Source organism: Pseudophryne corroboree, chromosome 5 (genome assembly GCF_028390025.1).
Source record: "Pseudophryne corroboree isolate aPseCor3 chromosome 5, aPseCor3.hap2, whole genome shotgun sequence".
Taxonomy (NCBI): Eukaryota; Metazoa; Chordata; class Amphibia; order Anura; family Myobatrachidae; genus Pseudophryne; species Pseudophryne corroboree.
Genome location: NC_086448.1, coordinates 131993397 through 132007131, shown reverse-complemented (window position 1 = coordinate 132007131; position 13735 = coordinate 131993397). Strand labels below are relative to the sequence as shown.

Sequence of the window (13735 nt, the reverse complement as noted above, 5' to 3'; positions counted from 1 at the left end):
TGAGATAATTTCTTCAGGCAGACCGTGGAGTCGGAAGATCTCTTGTATGAACACTTGAGCCAACTTGGAAGCTGACGGAAGACCGGTGAGAGGAATGAAGTGTGCCATCTTGGTGAACCGGTCAACTACCACCCAGATGGTATTGAACTTGTTGCACATGGGTAAGTCTGTAATGAAATCCATCGACAAATGGGTCCATGGTCGACGGGGAATGGATAGTGGAACCAGTTGCCCCGCAGGCGACTGGCGGGAGACTTTATGTTGGGCACACTTTGGGCAAGATGCAATAAACTCCATGACGTCCTTTCTCAGAGTTGGCCACCAATAGGACCTAGAGATAAACTCCAGGGTTTTTTGGATACCTGTATGTCCGGCAAAACGGGAAGCATGGGCCCAATGCATGAGCTTCTTCCTCAGTACCGGCTTCACAAAACTTTTCCCTAGTGGGGGCGTAGAGTCCATCCCTACCGTGGAGAATGCCAACGGATTGATAATAGGATGCTTGTCTGAAGACTCTGACTCATTTTCTTGCTCCCATGAGCGGGAAAGGGCATCAGCCTTGCGATTCTGAGAGCCCGGACAGAACTGGAGTTTAAAGTCGAACCTGGAAAAGAAAAGTGCCCATCTGGCCTGACGAGGGTTGAGACATTGTGCGCCTTTCAGATATAAAAGGTTCTTGTGGTCTGTAAGTATGGTGATTGAATGAGAAGCTCCCTCCAACAGATATCTCCACTCCTCTAGAGCGAGCTTGATGGCTAGCAACTCCTGGTCGCCAATGGCATAGTTGCGCTCCGCTGGGGAGAACTTCCGAGAGAAGAAACTGCAAGGATGTAAATGGCCATCTTTAGCCCTCTGAGATAACACCGCTCCTACTCCAACGGAGGAGGCATCCACCTCTAAGATGAAAGGAGAGTCGATGTCGGGCTGTTTCAGAACTGGTGCAGAGTTGAACCGTTGTTTTAAGAGATGAAAAGCTTGCGTAGCTTCTTCAGACCACTTGGACGGGTTAGCACCCTTCTTAGTTAAAGCAGTAATAGGCGCCACAATGGTGGAAAAGTCTCGTATAAACTTTCTGTAATAATTGGCGAACCCTAAGAACCTCTGGACCCCTTTGAGTGTTAAGGGTATCGGCCAATTCTGGATTGCTTGTAGTTTCTCAGGATCCATCTCTAGTCCGGAACCGGACACAATGTAACCTAGAAACGGAATGGACTTGACTTCAAAGACGCATTTCTCTAATTTGCAATAGAGATGATTGACACGGAGACGGGACAGAACCTCTTTTACCCAAAAACGATGTTCCTCTAAATTGTTGGCAAAAATGAGGATATCATCTAGATCAGGGGTGGGCAATTATTTCAGCTGGTGGGCCACTTAACACTTTCAGTGAATATTCGAGGGCCGCACACAAAATATCTTGTATATACAATACCTATCACATTGGAAAATCATTGGAAATGGGGACCAGCTCCTGCAGGTCTTGGGCACACTTAAGGGCCCTACACACTGCACAACTGGCTGCCGAGCTGCCCGATGGCTGATACGGCCTTCAGACGACCCAGCGGCGACGGGGGGAAGTGGGTGGTGATGGGGGAGGTGAAGTTTCTGCACTCCCCCCGTCACCCGGCCCCATAGCACTGCATGCTAATATAGACAATATTGTCCATATTGGCTTGCAGGCATAAACAAGCCGGCACCAATGATGAACAAGCGCGGGGCCGTGCATCGTTCATCGTTGGTGCATACACACTGAAAGATATGAACGATATCTCGTTCATTAATGAACGAGATCGTTCCTATCGCTCAGTGTAATCAGCCAGTGTGTAGGGCCCCTAATACAGAAGTTACACTTCTATAAAATCACACTTCTAAAAGGTATATGTGTCACAAAATCACCAGGTCTCCATAGGAATAGATCTCAGAGTTTAACACAGCATGATATTATGCTGCATCATACACACATACGCCCTATACTCGGCACCCCTGCACCCCTTGCCAGCTATTTGTGTGCTACCAGGGGCGTAACTAGACCTTTGCGGGCCCCACAGCAAGATTTTTAAAAGGCCCCCCTGTGTGCGCTCCGTAGAGAGTGAGGGGGAGTGGGTGGTGGGCTGAGCGTGTTGGGGGACAGAACAGCAAAGAGGGGGTGGGTCCCACAAAGGTACATACAGTGTGTGTGTGTGTGTGTGTGTGTGTGTGTGTGTGTGTGTGTGTATATATATATATATAGATCCCCTTGATGAAGTCCTCATACAAAGGACGAAACGCGTTGGGACAGGAACTTGATACTTATCCCTTGGACTTCCCATTTGCGGACAGATAAGCTGTTTTTTTATTCTAATCTTGTACGTTTGATACCTGCTATTACAGATAGTGAATCTGCCTGAATACTTCTCTTTACCTATGGCTTTTCCTTATGCGGACAAATAAGCTGTTTATATTATCTGAGTCTTCCCATTTGCGGACAGATAAGCTGTTTTTTTATTCTAATCTTGTACGTTTGATACCTGCTATTACAGATAGTGAATCTGCCTGAATACTTTTCTTTACCTATGGCTTATCCTTATGCGGACAAATAAGCTGTTTATATTATCTGAGTCTGCACGTGTGCTACCTATATTTATGACCAGACTAGATACATTCTTTTAATTATTTTTATCTACCACCTGTGGCTGTGACAGGACTACTGTTTAATAAATTGTTACTGTTTTTATTTCAAAATTATTGGAACTAGCAAAGTTCCTAATGCTTGTATTTTTTGAAAAACGTTTGAAAACAGTACACACTATGTTGTTTTTATCTCTCTTTTACATGTTTTACCTCTGAGAATCATCAGGCTGAAAGTTTTATTAAGCTAAGTTATCTTTTATATAAATTTCCACACCAACACTATTAGGCGCTCTTATTTACTTCATTTTCTGATATATATATATATATTCCAAAAGCGGCACTCTGAATATGAAGTACGGACCACCATTCTTACATCAATATTTCAGAACTATTTATTCAGTTCTTATATCAGGATACATATCCTGACGAAAGAACTGAATAAATAATTCAGAAATGGTAATGTAACAAAAGTAGTTCCATACTTCATACTTTAACACAGACGATATAGAAAATAAATATATACAGTATATATATATATATATATATATATATATATATATTATCACACACATTTACATATACAGTCCCCGGAGATTATGGACCTTGCTCGGCAGGGAGCTCCGTTTTTCTGTGCCCAGATCACCCAGCATCGTGAGCGAGTGTCAGCGTCTGGGAGACGGGAGTGCGGCCAGGAACTCACAGCTGCGGCGGAAGTGCGGGCGGGGACATAGAGTGGCAGCGGCGGAGAAGCTACTTGTGTGCTGTAACCTAACGTGACGGTGCAGGGGAGCAGCAGCCGGCAGGCCCCACGCGTCTAGGAGCGAGCTGCTGTAGAGCAATGACAAGCAGCTCAGCTGCTCGGGCCGCTTGTCGTTGCGCATTGGAGGGGGGCAGCGGGCCAGACAGGATCGGATCGCGGGCCGCATCCGGCCCGCGGGCCGCCTGTTGCCCACCCCTAATCTAGATAGACCACGACATGACGGTATAAAATGTCTCTGAAGATCTCATTGACAAAATGCTGGAAGACAGCTGGAGCATTGCTCAATCCGAAGGGCATGACGAGGTACTCATAATGTCCGTCACGGGTGTTAAAGGCGGTCTTCCACTCGTCACCCTCACGGATCCGGATGAGATTGTATGCACCTCTCAAGTCCAGCTTTGTAAAGATGGTAGCTCCGCTGACTCTATCAAAGAGCTCAGTAATCAGGGGTAATGGATAGCGGTTCTTGATGGTAATGTCGTTCAGACCTCTGTAGTCAATGCACGGCCGCAGACCACCATCTTTTTTCTTTACGAAAAAGAAGCCTGCGCCGGCTGGAGAAGAGGAAGGTCGAATGAACCCCTTTGCTAGGTTTTCTTTAATGTATTCTTCCATGGAATGCGTCTCAGGCAGAGACAACGGGTAAGTTCGGCCTCGAGGTGGAACCTTCCCTGGAACGAGATCAATCGGGCAGTCCCATTCTCTATGAGGAGGAAGGATATCAGCAGAGGCTTTACTGAACACATCCGTGAAATCTTGATATGGAGGAGGTGGAACATCAGACGACCTGGGGGAGGAAGAACAGACAGGCAATACTTTAAACAAACATGTCTCAGCACAGGAGGGACCCCATACCAGAATCTGCGTAGTCGTCCAATCAATAGATGGATTGTGAAGACGGAGCCATGGAAGGCCCAGGACCACAGGATGTGTGGCTCTTGGAATCACTAAAAAAGAAATAAATTCAGAATGAAGAACTCCCACTCTCAGACGAACTGGTAGAGTCCTTAGAGAAATAACTGCATCAAAAATCTTGCTGCCATCCACGGCAGTTAAGGAAATGGACGAAGGAAGTCTCTCAGTGGGTAGGGACCACCGTTTAACATAGGCTTCGGTAATAAAGTTCCCAGCTGCTCCGGAATCAAGGAGGGCAATGACGTTCCGGTAACGTTGAGCAATTTGGAGCGACACTGGGAGATTACAATCATGAGGAGATGGAGAGGAGATCATTACTCCTAGCCTGCCCTCTCCTGGGCGAGCTAGGGTTTGGAGTTTTCCCGGACGTTCGGGACAGGCATTGATGGTGTGAGACGGAGCTGCACAGTAAAGACAAAGAGACTCAGAGAGACGTCTTCGGCGCTCAGCAGGAGTTAAACGGTAACGGCCAATTTGCATGGGCTCGTCTTTAGATGGTGACAGTTGGCGAGGAGGAGGAGCAGAAGATTTTGGAGCAGATGATCTTCCACGCTCAGTTGCTCTCTCTCTGAAACGTAAATCAACTTTCGTGCAGAGTGAGATTAGCTCATCTAACTTGGAAGGTAAGTCTCTGGTAGCTAACTCATCTTTAATACGCTCAGATAAGCCATGCCAGAATGCAGCATACAGGGCCTCGTCGTTCCATGCCAGTTCGGATGCCAGTATCTGAAACTTTATAAGATATTGTCCTACAGTACGTGATCCCTGGCGTAAACGGAGAATCTCAGATGAAGCTGAAGTTACCCGGCCTGGCTCGTCGAAGATACGCCTGAATGTTGACACGAATGCAGTGTAGGAGGATAGCAGGGTGCCGGACCTCTCCCATAACGGTGATGCCCAATCAAGGGCTGAGCCACTGAGAAGAGAGAGATAATGTAGGCAATTTTTGTACGGTCACTGGGAAAATTGCCAGGTTGTAGCTCAAACTAAATCTCACACTGGTTGAGAAATCCCCTGCAGAATCTTGGAGATCCGTCAAATTTTGCTGGAGTTGGAAGATGAAGACGTGGAGCAGAAATGGGTAAGGTGGGTGGGGTTATAGCTGGAGTCACTGTGGTTGACGCACCGGACGCGTCTGATCCACGGAGGGTTGTCTGAATCCCATCCAGCCGAGTAGAGAGATCCTGGAGACAGCAGATGATGTGGCCCTGTGCAGCCTCCTGATGTTCAAGTCGGGCTGCCAGTTCTTGCATCGGCCTGGCCGCTTGATCCTGGTCTCCGGCTGGATTCATATGGTCAGTGCTTACTGTCACAACTGAGGGCCTGAGCTGACGGGAGGCAGCCTCAGTTGTAGGGGCTGAGATGTAACGGAACCTGGGAGGTTGTATCAGACCCCTAGACATGTAAGTAACATGTAGAAGAAATGCCCGAAGGCGTGAACACGACAACCAGGGTAAAAGTCAATGATGTTTATTTATGACAAACTCCGTAACACAGCAGCAGTAAAAGAAAACATAAAAATCAGCAGAGGATAAATACAGTTCCTGGGTTCTACAGGGTGGCAAGGGCCACAGGGCTCTGGTAGTGTGAGATAGTTCTTATAATCTTCTAGTTGGAAAGTCCTTACCAGGCCCGACTGTAGCAATGGAGATAGCCCAGAATCGTACCAGCTGGTGTTCCAGGAAAAGCTGGGCTGCTGTGGATAAAATGGCTGCTGTGGGTACTGGCTGGAACCAGACTGATGTTGGCACGGAGTGGATACTGGCTGGAACCAGTTAAATGATAAATGTAGCTTGAGAGCGATGAAATATGAAGTGATGTTTGGAGCTTGAGAGCGGTGAAATAATAATGCCGGTGATAAATGATAATCTGCAGAAAAGGGTACCGGCACTTTAAGAAGAGCTGACCTCTGCTGGAAGCTGGATGCTGAAAGCAGGTGGATCTGTAGCTGGAAGCAGATGAATCCAAATGGATAGGAGAGTCAGGCTACACCGCAGGTGGAATGCTGGTGCGGGTCTCTTTAGTGGAAGTGTGGAGATAGGAACTGGAACCTGGAAAACAACCACAGGAGAGAGACAAACTGGAACTAGGTTTGACAACCAAAGCACTGACGCCTTTCTTGCTCAGGCACAGAATATTTATACCTGCAGCAAGGAAGGGATTGGCTAGGCAATTATGCAGATTAACAATGCAGACAGCAGATTGGTGGAAATGAACAGATGACAGAATCCAAGATGGCTGCGCCCATGCAGACACTTGGAGGGAAGTTTGGTTTGTAATCCATGTGGGAATTAAAACAGCAATGGCGGCGCCGGCCACAGGAGACAGGAGACGCCAGACTGATAAGTGCACATCTAAACCACGCGGGCACAGTGGAGGCCGCGGCTGACGTAATCGCCACTCTGACACTCTGCATGCAGAAACTCAGGGACAGCGGCGGAGGCCGCGGGAGACGCCATTCCGGATGTAACATGGCGCCGCGGTGACCGCGTCTCAGAGTGACAGGAGAGGAGGCAGGAATGTGGATATCAGTATAACAGATGGGATCCGGTCCTGGAACGCTGAGCCAGCCTTAGGAGGCATCTGAAGGGTAAGTAATGGCGTCCAGATACCCGGATCGTGACAAGAATGTCACGTCACACATTCCACTATCTTTTGGATTTAATGTCCCCAGCACTCTCTAGACAGACCACAAACTTCAGGTCACCAATAGAGCCAAGCAGGAGGCTAGCTATAGCATTGTGGTGGTATGCCACTCCAGGTGAATATCGCACAATTGCTTGCCTGTTTGGTGTGGGGTTATCTACCGTTTGCACCATTGTACATGAGGTGACCAGAGCATTGGTGGACAACCTATACCACAGATTTATTTCTCTTCCGCATGGCCAGCGTTTGGATAAAACAATATTGGGATTTGTGGAGTCTGGATATCCGCAGTGTGCAGGTGCAATTGATGGTACCCACATCCCTATAATCGCACCTCATGATAATCCTGCCGACTACTACAACAGAAAGGGATGGCATTCCATTGTTTTGCAAGCTGTGGTGGATCATTAGTATTGGTAATGTTCTAATCATTGTGTTTTCTTAATGCTAATTGTTTATAATTAATTTACAACTTAATATATATTTTTATATTAGTTTCACAGACGTATTCATCGGTTGGCCGGGACGGTCACATGACGCTCGAGTGCTTGCAAACTCTGATCTGTACCGGGTAGCAGAGGACAAGCAAGGGGGCTACCTTTTTCAAAGAGAGGTGATTTTGTTTAATAATTTTAATACTTTTGAAAACATGCCCAAGAAAATATGTGTTAAAATGACGCAATGTTCATGAATCAAGCAGGTAATAGATGAATGCAATTTAATTTACATTGGGACCAATTAGTTGGCGTTACCTTCAAACATGCTTCCTATGTGCCCACCAGCCTGCCCATCACGGAGGAGTCTGCTCATATTTGTATTCCAATTTCTTGATGCTAACGTACATTTTTTTATCTATATTCCTACTAGAAATCAAAATTTGTGGATGGAGTGGAGATCCCGGTACACATAATTGGTGATGCCGCCTACCCGTTACGACGATGGCTCATGAAGGGGTTCACCCAACATGTCCAGCTGAGCTCCAATCAAATTACTTATACGCACACCCTGAGCTCAGCAAGAATGGTGGTCGAAAATGCCTTTGGACGATTAAAAGGACGTTGGCGCTGTCTTATGAAGCGCAATGATGTAGACATTAATATCATGCCTAACATTGTTGCAGCGTGTTGTATTCTGCATAACCTATGTGAGTTTCAGAGGGAGGAATTCCTACCAGAGTGGACAGTGCAGGCCTCCGCTGCGTACCCTGCACTTGATTGTGAGGCCTATCTGGGCGACCATTCTGGAAGTGCAGAACAGATGAGGTCTGCTATAATGGCCAACCTTCCCTCATTACTCCGTTAATTTTTTTCAGTTTGTATATTCAGTAAATTGTTGTTGCTACAAAAAATAAACCTCTTTAGTTGACGTTCTGCTACTGTGTCGATAACAAATGTACAACATCAATATCCAATTTGAAATGGATGTATCATGCATTTTGTTTGTAAGTAAAAATAGGACAAGTCCAAAGATTAACAAAAGATCAGAGACCATAGAATTTTAATTTGTATAAAACTTTGGTAAATAAAGTAGTGAAATCTTTACAGTAATAAAAGTCCAACCAGTAATAGTGTAGGAAAAACACTCCTATGATTTTAAAACCAACTTTTTTTAAAAACAATAACCATTTAAGATAAATTACGATAAACAGGAGACTCTGTAGTTGTCTCCGTTTCAGAAGGTGATTGGGTGTGTTGAGGTTGTGTATGTCGAGGATGGGTATAGTGAGTTGGAGTTAGTGGAGGTGGGGTTTGTTGGGGTTGGTTATGTCGAGGATGGGTATGGTGTGGCGTTGGTTGAGGTGGGGTATGATCATAGTAGGGGGGTACAGGGTAATATTGGGTATACGGTTGAGGGTAGTTTGGTGGCACTGTGTGCAGCCCTTCAATGCATTGGAACATTCGGTCAAATATGGACATTTGAAATTCCTGCATTTCTCTCTGACGTTCTCTTGCATCCCTATTATAGGTTTCCTGCATAGAGATCAGCTGCGTCATAAATGTGTTGTTCATGTCTTGCTCTGCCTGCAAAAATCGCTCGAGACGTGCATCTTCTCGATCAGCCATGGCAGCGTCCATCTGCTCTAATTTCTCCACCAGGACAGTGGTCATAATTCTTGCAGCTTGCTCCGTTTTGTTTGGGCGGCGCCTCCTTGGCAGAACAGTATGTACTGCAGACACAAATCAAATAATATGTTATTGGAATTTGCAAAGAGCTTATATAAAATAGCAGTGTTCGCAAACGTGTTTGTGGCCTCCTTCCACCTACACACTGCATATACTCTGCAACATTTATCATTTTTAATTGTATGCATTTATTGTTAAGATTTAATGACGTTAATGTTTAGAGTTGTTAGTTTGTGTTTAGTTTACGTTAATTGTTAATGTTAGTTATTATGCTTTTAGGATTGTTGTACTTACTGTTTCCACGCAAAGGCTGCGTTTGTGCAATTGGGGCCATTTGACTTGGCCCAGCCTCTGTGTCTTCTGGCGCATCAGTGGTTTCAGTCCTGCTGGGCTCCTGTACAACTGGGTCAGGCATAGTGGTTGGCATCGGTTGCGTATCATCCAGTACGAGTAGTGGAGATGGTGGTGGTGGTGATCGGGTGTCTGGGTCCTGTGATCGGGTGTCTGGGTCCTGTACGCTGCAGGTGGAAGCAGCACAGGCCTGTCTTGTTTCTGCTGCTGCTATGCTGGAGGATAAGCTAACCGGTGTTGCAAGTGCTGTGTGGCCAAATATGGTGGCACACTGCTCATAATATTGCCACTCCATACGGGCAGCACCACTTCTGTTTCTGTTGTGGTCGTGGACCTTATGGAAATTCCTTTTAAGGGCCTTTAGTTTATTGATTACCTGCTGGGAGGTACGGTGGAATCCAGAGGCTGCAAGCATCTTCGTTATGTTTTTGTACGTGATTGCATCCTTAACAGTCCCTGTCATTTGGTGGGTGATTTCCGACTCTTATCCGTAACAGCTCCCTAACCTCATCCTCACTCCAGTTTGCCATATTCTCCAAGCACTGTAGCAATGCAGCACTGTGAATGTAGTATAAATAAAAACACACTGTTTAAAGCGTGCTGCCTGTTTATTTCCGGGTTCAGACAGGTGACATCATGCAGGGAGACAACCTATCACCTCCTTTTTAAGATTACCGGGTTGAATATAGCGGGTCTGAGGCTTTCACACTGCCAAATGAACCGGTTCTGAACCGTGTAGGATCCTTCTTTTTACACGGGTTGAAATACCGGGTTGTTTGACACGGTAAATTCATAATGGCGCTTTCACACTGCACCTCAAACCGGGTTGACACGGCTCAAACTCTGCAATATACCGGGTTATTTTTGCGATGTGAAAGGGGTATGAGAGGCGCCGGGATCCCAAACAAATTCTGCCAGCTCTGGGGCATTTGGGGGGCAGGGTTTAGGTTTAGGTTGTGGGGGTGGGATAGAGTTAGGTTGCGAGAGAGGGAAGGTTAGGGTTAGGCAGCCTAAATACAGCGTCTTTATAAAGCTATGTTTTCACACACATATAAGTGAACACAAAATGTGCTGACCATATCACTGTAAAAAACCTTTACACAAACACACCTGGGGACCTGGCACTCCTCCTCTTCCTCGAGCCTCTCCGAGCTGTCAGCAGCCTAACTCTCAATCTTCCAGAGAGGTTCCTCCACGCTGACCCAGCTCCCATCACTGGCTGCGACACTGCAGCCTTGTTTGCCCTTCAGGGGCCCTGGCTTCTAACGCGGAGGGGGTGGGGGGGAAGGGATCCGCTGCTGCCGCGGGAGAGTGGCGCTGTGTGGTTTAGATGCCTGCACTGTGGGTGCCTCACCAGTCTTGCTCTGCTGGCCGCGGCTGGCCGTCAAGCTCCGCCCGCGTATCGTCCAGATTCGCACATGCGCAGTTTACATTTCAGCGGGACTGGTAAATTCTGGGGGATTCCGGGGGAATGAGCGGCGTTTGCGGGGCAGCGTGAGACTGGCCAGTAAAACGGGAGCCTCCCGCAGAATGCGGGAGTGTTGGCAAGTATGCACCACACCCAAATCTAACTCTCTCTGCTCATGTTATATCTGCCTCCCCTGCAGTGCACATGGGGGGGTAATTCCAAGTTGATCGCAGCAGGATTTTTGTTAGCAATTGGGCAAAACCATGGGGGTCATTTCGAGTTGTTCGCTCGTTGCCGATTTTTGCTATATTGCGATTAGTCGCTTACTGCGCATGCGCAAGGTTCGCAGAGCGCATGCGCTTAGATATTTTACACAAAAGTTAGGTATTTTACTCACGGCATAACAAGGATTTTTCATCGTTCTGGTGATCGTACTGTGATTGACAGGAAGTGGGTGTTTCTGGGCGGAAACTGGCCATTTTATGGGCGTGTGCGAAAAAACGCTGGTGTTTCTGGGAAAAACGCGGGAGTGTCTGCAGAAACAGGGGAGTGTCTGGGTGAACGCTGGGTGTGTTTGTGACGTCAAACCAGGAATGAAACTGACTGAACTGACTGAGCTACTCAGAAATTGCTAAGAAATTTCTATTCGCAATTCTGCTAATCTTTCGTTCGCAATTCTGCTATGCTAAGATACACTCCCAGAGGGCGGCGGCTTAGCATGTGCAATGCTGCTAAAAGCAGCTAGCGAGCGAACAACTCGGAATGAGGGCCCATGTGCACTGCAGGGGAGGCAGATATAACATGTGCAGAGAGAGTTAGATTTGAGTGGGGTGTGTTCAATCTGCAATCTAATTTGCAGTGTAAAAATAAAGCAGCCAGTATTTACCCTGCACAGAAATAAAATAACCCACCCAAATCTAACTCTTTCTGCACATGTTATATCTGCCTCCCCTGCAGTGCACATGGTTTTGCCCAATTGCTATCAAAAATCCTGCTGCGATCAACTTGGAATTACCCCCATGGTTTTGCCCAACTGCTAACAAAGTTCCTGCTGCGATCAACTCAGAATTAGCCCCCTAGAGCGTCCTGATTTCAGAAAGTTTGGAAAACACTGCAGTGTATGGTGAAAAGCCCACCAACACCACCTAGTGGCTAGTCACAGAATAAGGCAAGGCATATGTAATTATGGGGCAGATGTATTAACCTGGAGAAGGCATAAGGAAGTGATAAACCAGTGATATGTGCAAGATGGAAAAGGCAGCAGCCAATCAGATCCTAACTGTTAATTTACATATTGGAGCTGATTGGCTGGTGCGTTATCACCTTGCACATATCACTGGTTTATCACTTCCTTATGCCTTCTCCAGGTTAATACATCTGCCCCTATGTTCTTGATCTCAAGAGCTTCTATTTCTTCATTATCTTGCTTTAGTTCACCACTTCTTTCTATAATCACAAAAATAACCTTCTATTGCTAGGAATCCCTAAATGCAAATGGTTTAAACTCTCCTAATTAATTGAAGATGTCTCTGCAATGTTTTAAGTGTTTGGATGTTGACATTGTGTTACTTCAGCAATCCTTCTGCGCTTCGGCAGACAATAAACATAGAGGTACAGCCATACTTCTGTACAGTAAAACCTCCTTACAGACAAAGTCTACTTTGAACATTTAAAAAAAATAATAATAATAATAGGATTTTAATTACCTACCAGTAAATACTTTTCTCGTAGTCCGTAGAGGATGCTGGGGTCCACATGAGTACCATGGGGTATAGACGGGTCCACTAGGAGCCATTGGCACTTTAAGAGGTTGAGAGTGTGGGCTGGCTCCTCCCTCTATGCCCCTCCTACCAGACTCAGTCTAGAAACTGTGCCCGAGGAGACGGACATCTTCGAGAGAAAGATTTAACACAGATAGTGGCGATATTCATACCAGCTCACACACAGAAGGTAAACCAAGCTAACAAGCTTGGAAACTCAGCAACCGCTGAAACAGTACGTACCAAGTAACAATGCAGTACTTAACTAAAAACAAAGTTGTACTGAACCAGAAAACCACAGCAGGAAAACGAAGCGCTCTATGGACTACGAGAAAAGGATTTACCGGTAGGTAATTAAAATCCTATTTTCTGTTACGTCCTAGAGGATGCTGGGGTACACATTAGTACCATGGGGATGTACCGAAGCTCCCAGAATGGGAGGGAGAGCGTGGAGGCTGCTGAAGAACTGATTGACCAAACTTAAGTATCTCAGAGGCCAAAGTATTGAACTTGTAGAACTTTGCGAACGTGTTCGACCCCGACCAAGTAGCTGCTCGGCAGAGTTGTAAAGCCAAGACACCCCTGGCAGCCGCCCAGGAGGAACCCACCTTACAAGTAGAGTGGGCCTTAACAGGTGTAGGACACGGCAAGCCTGCTGTAGAAAACGCATGCTGGATAGTGAACCTGATCCAGCGAGTGATCGTCTACTTAGAAGCAGGACACCCAATTTTCTTGGGATCATACTGGACAAACAGAGAGTCTGATTTTCTGTGATGAGCCGTCCTCCTCGCATAGATTTTTAGAGCCCTTACAACATCTAAGGACTTGGATGAAACTGAGGAGTCACTCGCAACTGGCACCACAATAGGTTGTTGATATGAAATGCCGACACAACCTTCAGAAGAAACTGCTGATGTGTCAGAAGCTCAGCTCTTGTCACAACTGAGGGCCTGAGCTGACGGGAGGCAGCCTCAGTTGTAGGGGCTGAGATGTACCGGAACCTGGGAGGTTGTATCAGACCCCTGGACATGTAAGTAACATGGATAATAACTGCCCGAAGGCGTGACCACGACAACTTGGATAAAAGTCAATGATGTTTATTATGACAACTCCGCAACACAGCAGCAGTAAAAGAAAACGTAAAAGTCAGCAAAGAATAAAT

At 46.4% G+C, this 13735-nt stretch overlaps 1 long non-coding RNA gene across 1 annotated transcript; it reads left to right on the top strand.

Annotated features, from left to right (window-relative positions):
* The first annotated feature begins 7431 nt into the window (after positions 1-7431).
* On the top strand, positions 7432-7934 carry LOC134928850 (uncharacterized). The gene is made up of 2 exons (XR_010178061.1): positions 7432-7544; positions 7799-7934. It is a non-coding gene; the product is annotated as an uncharacterized LOC134928850 (long non-coding RNA).
* Positions 7935-13735: the final 5801 nt, after the last annotated feature.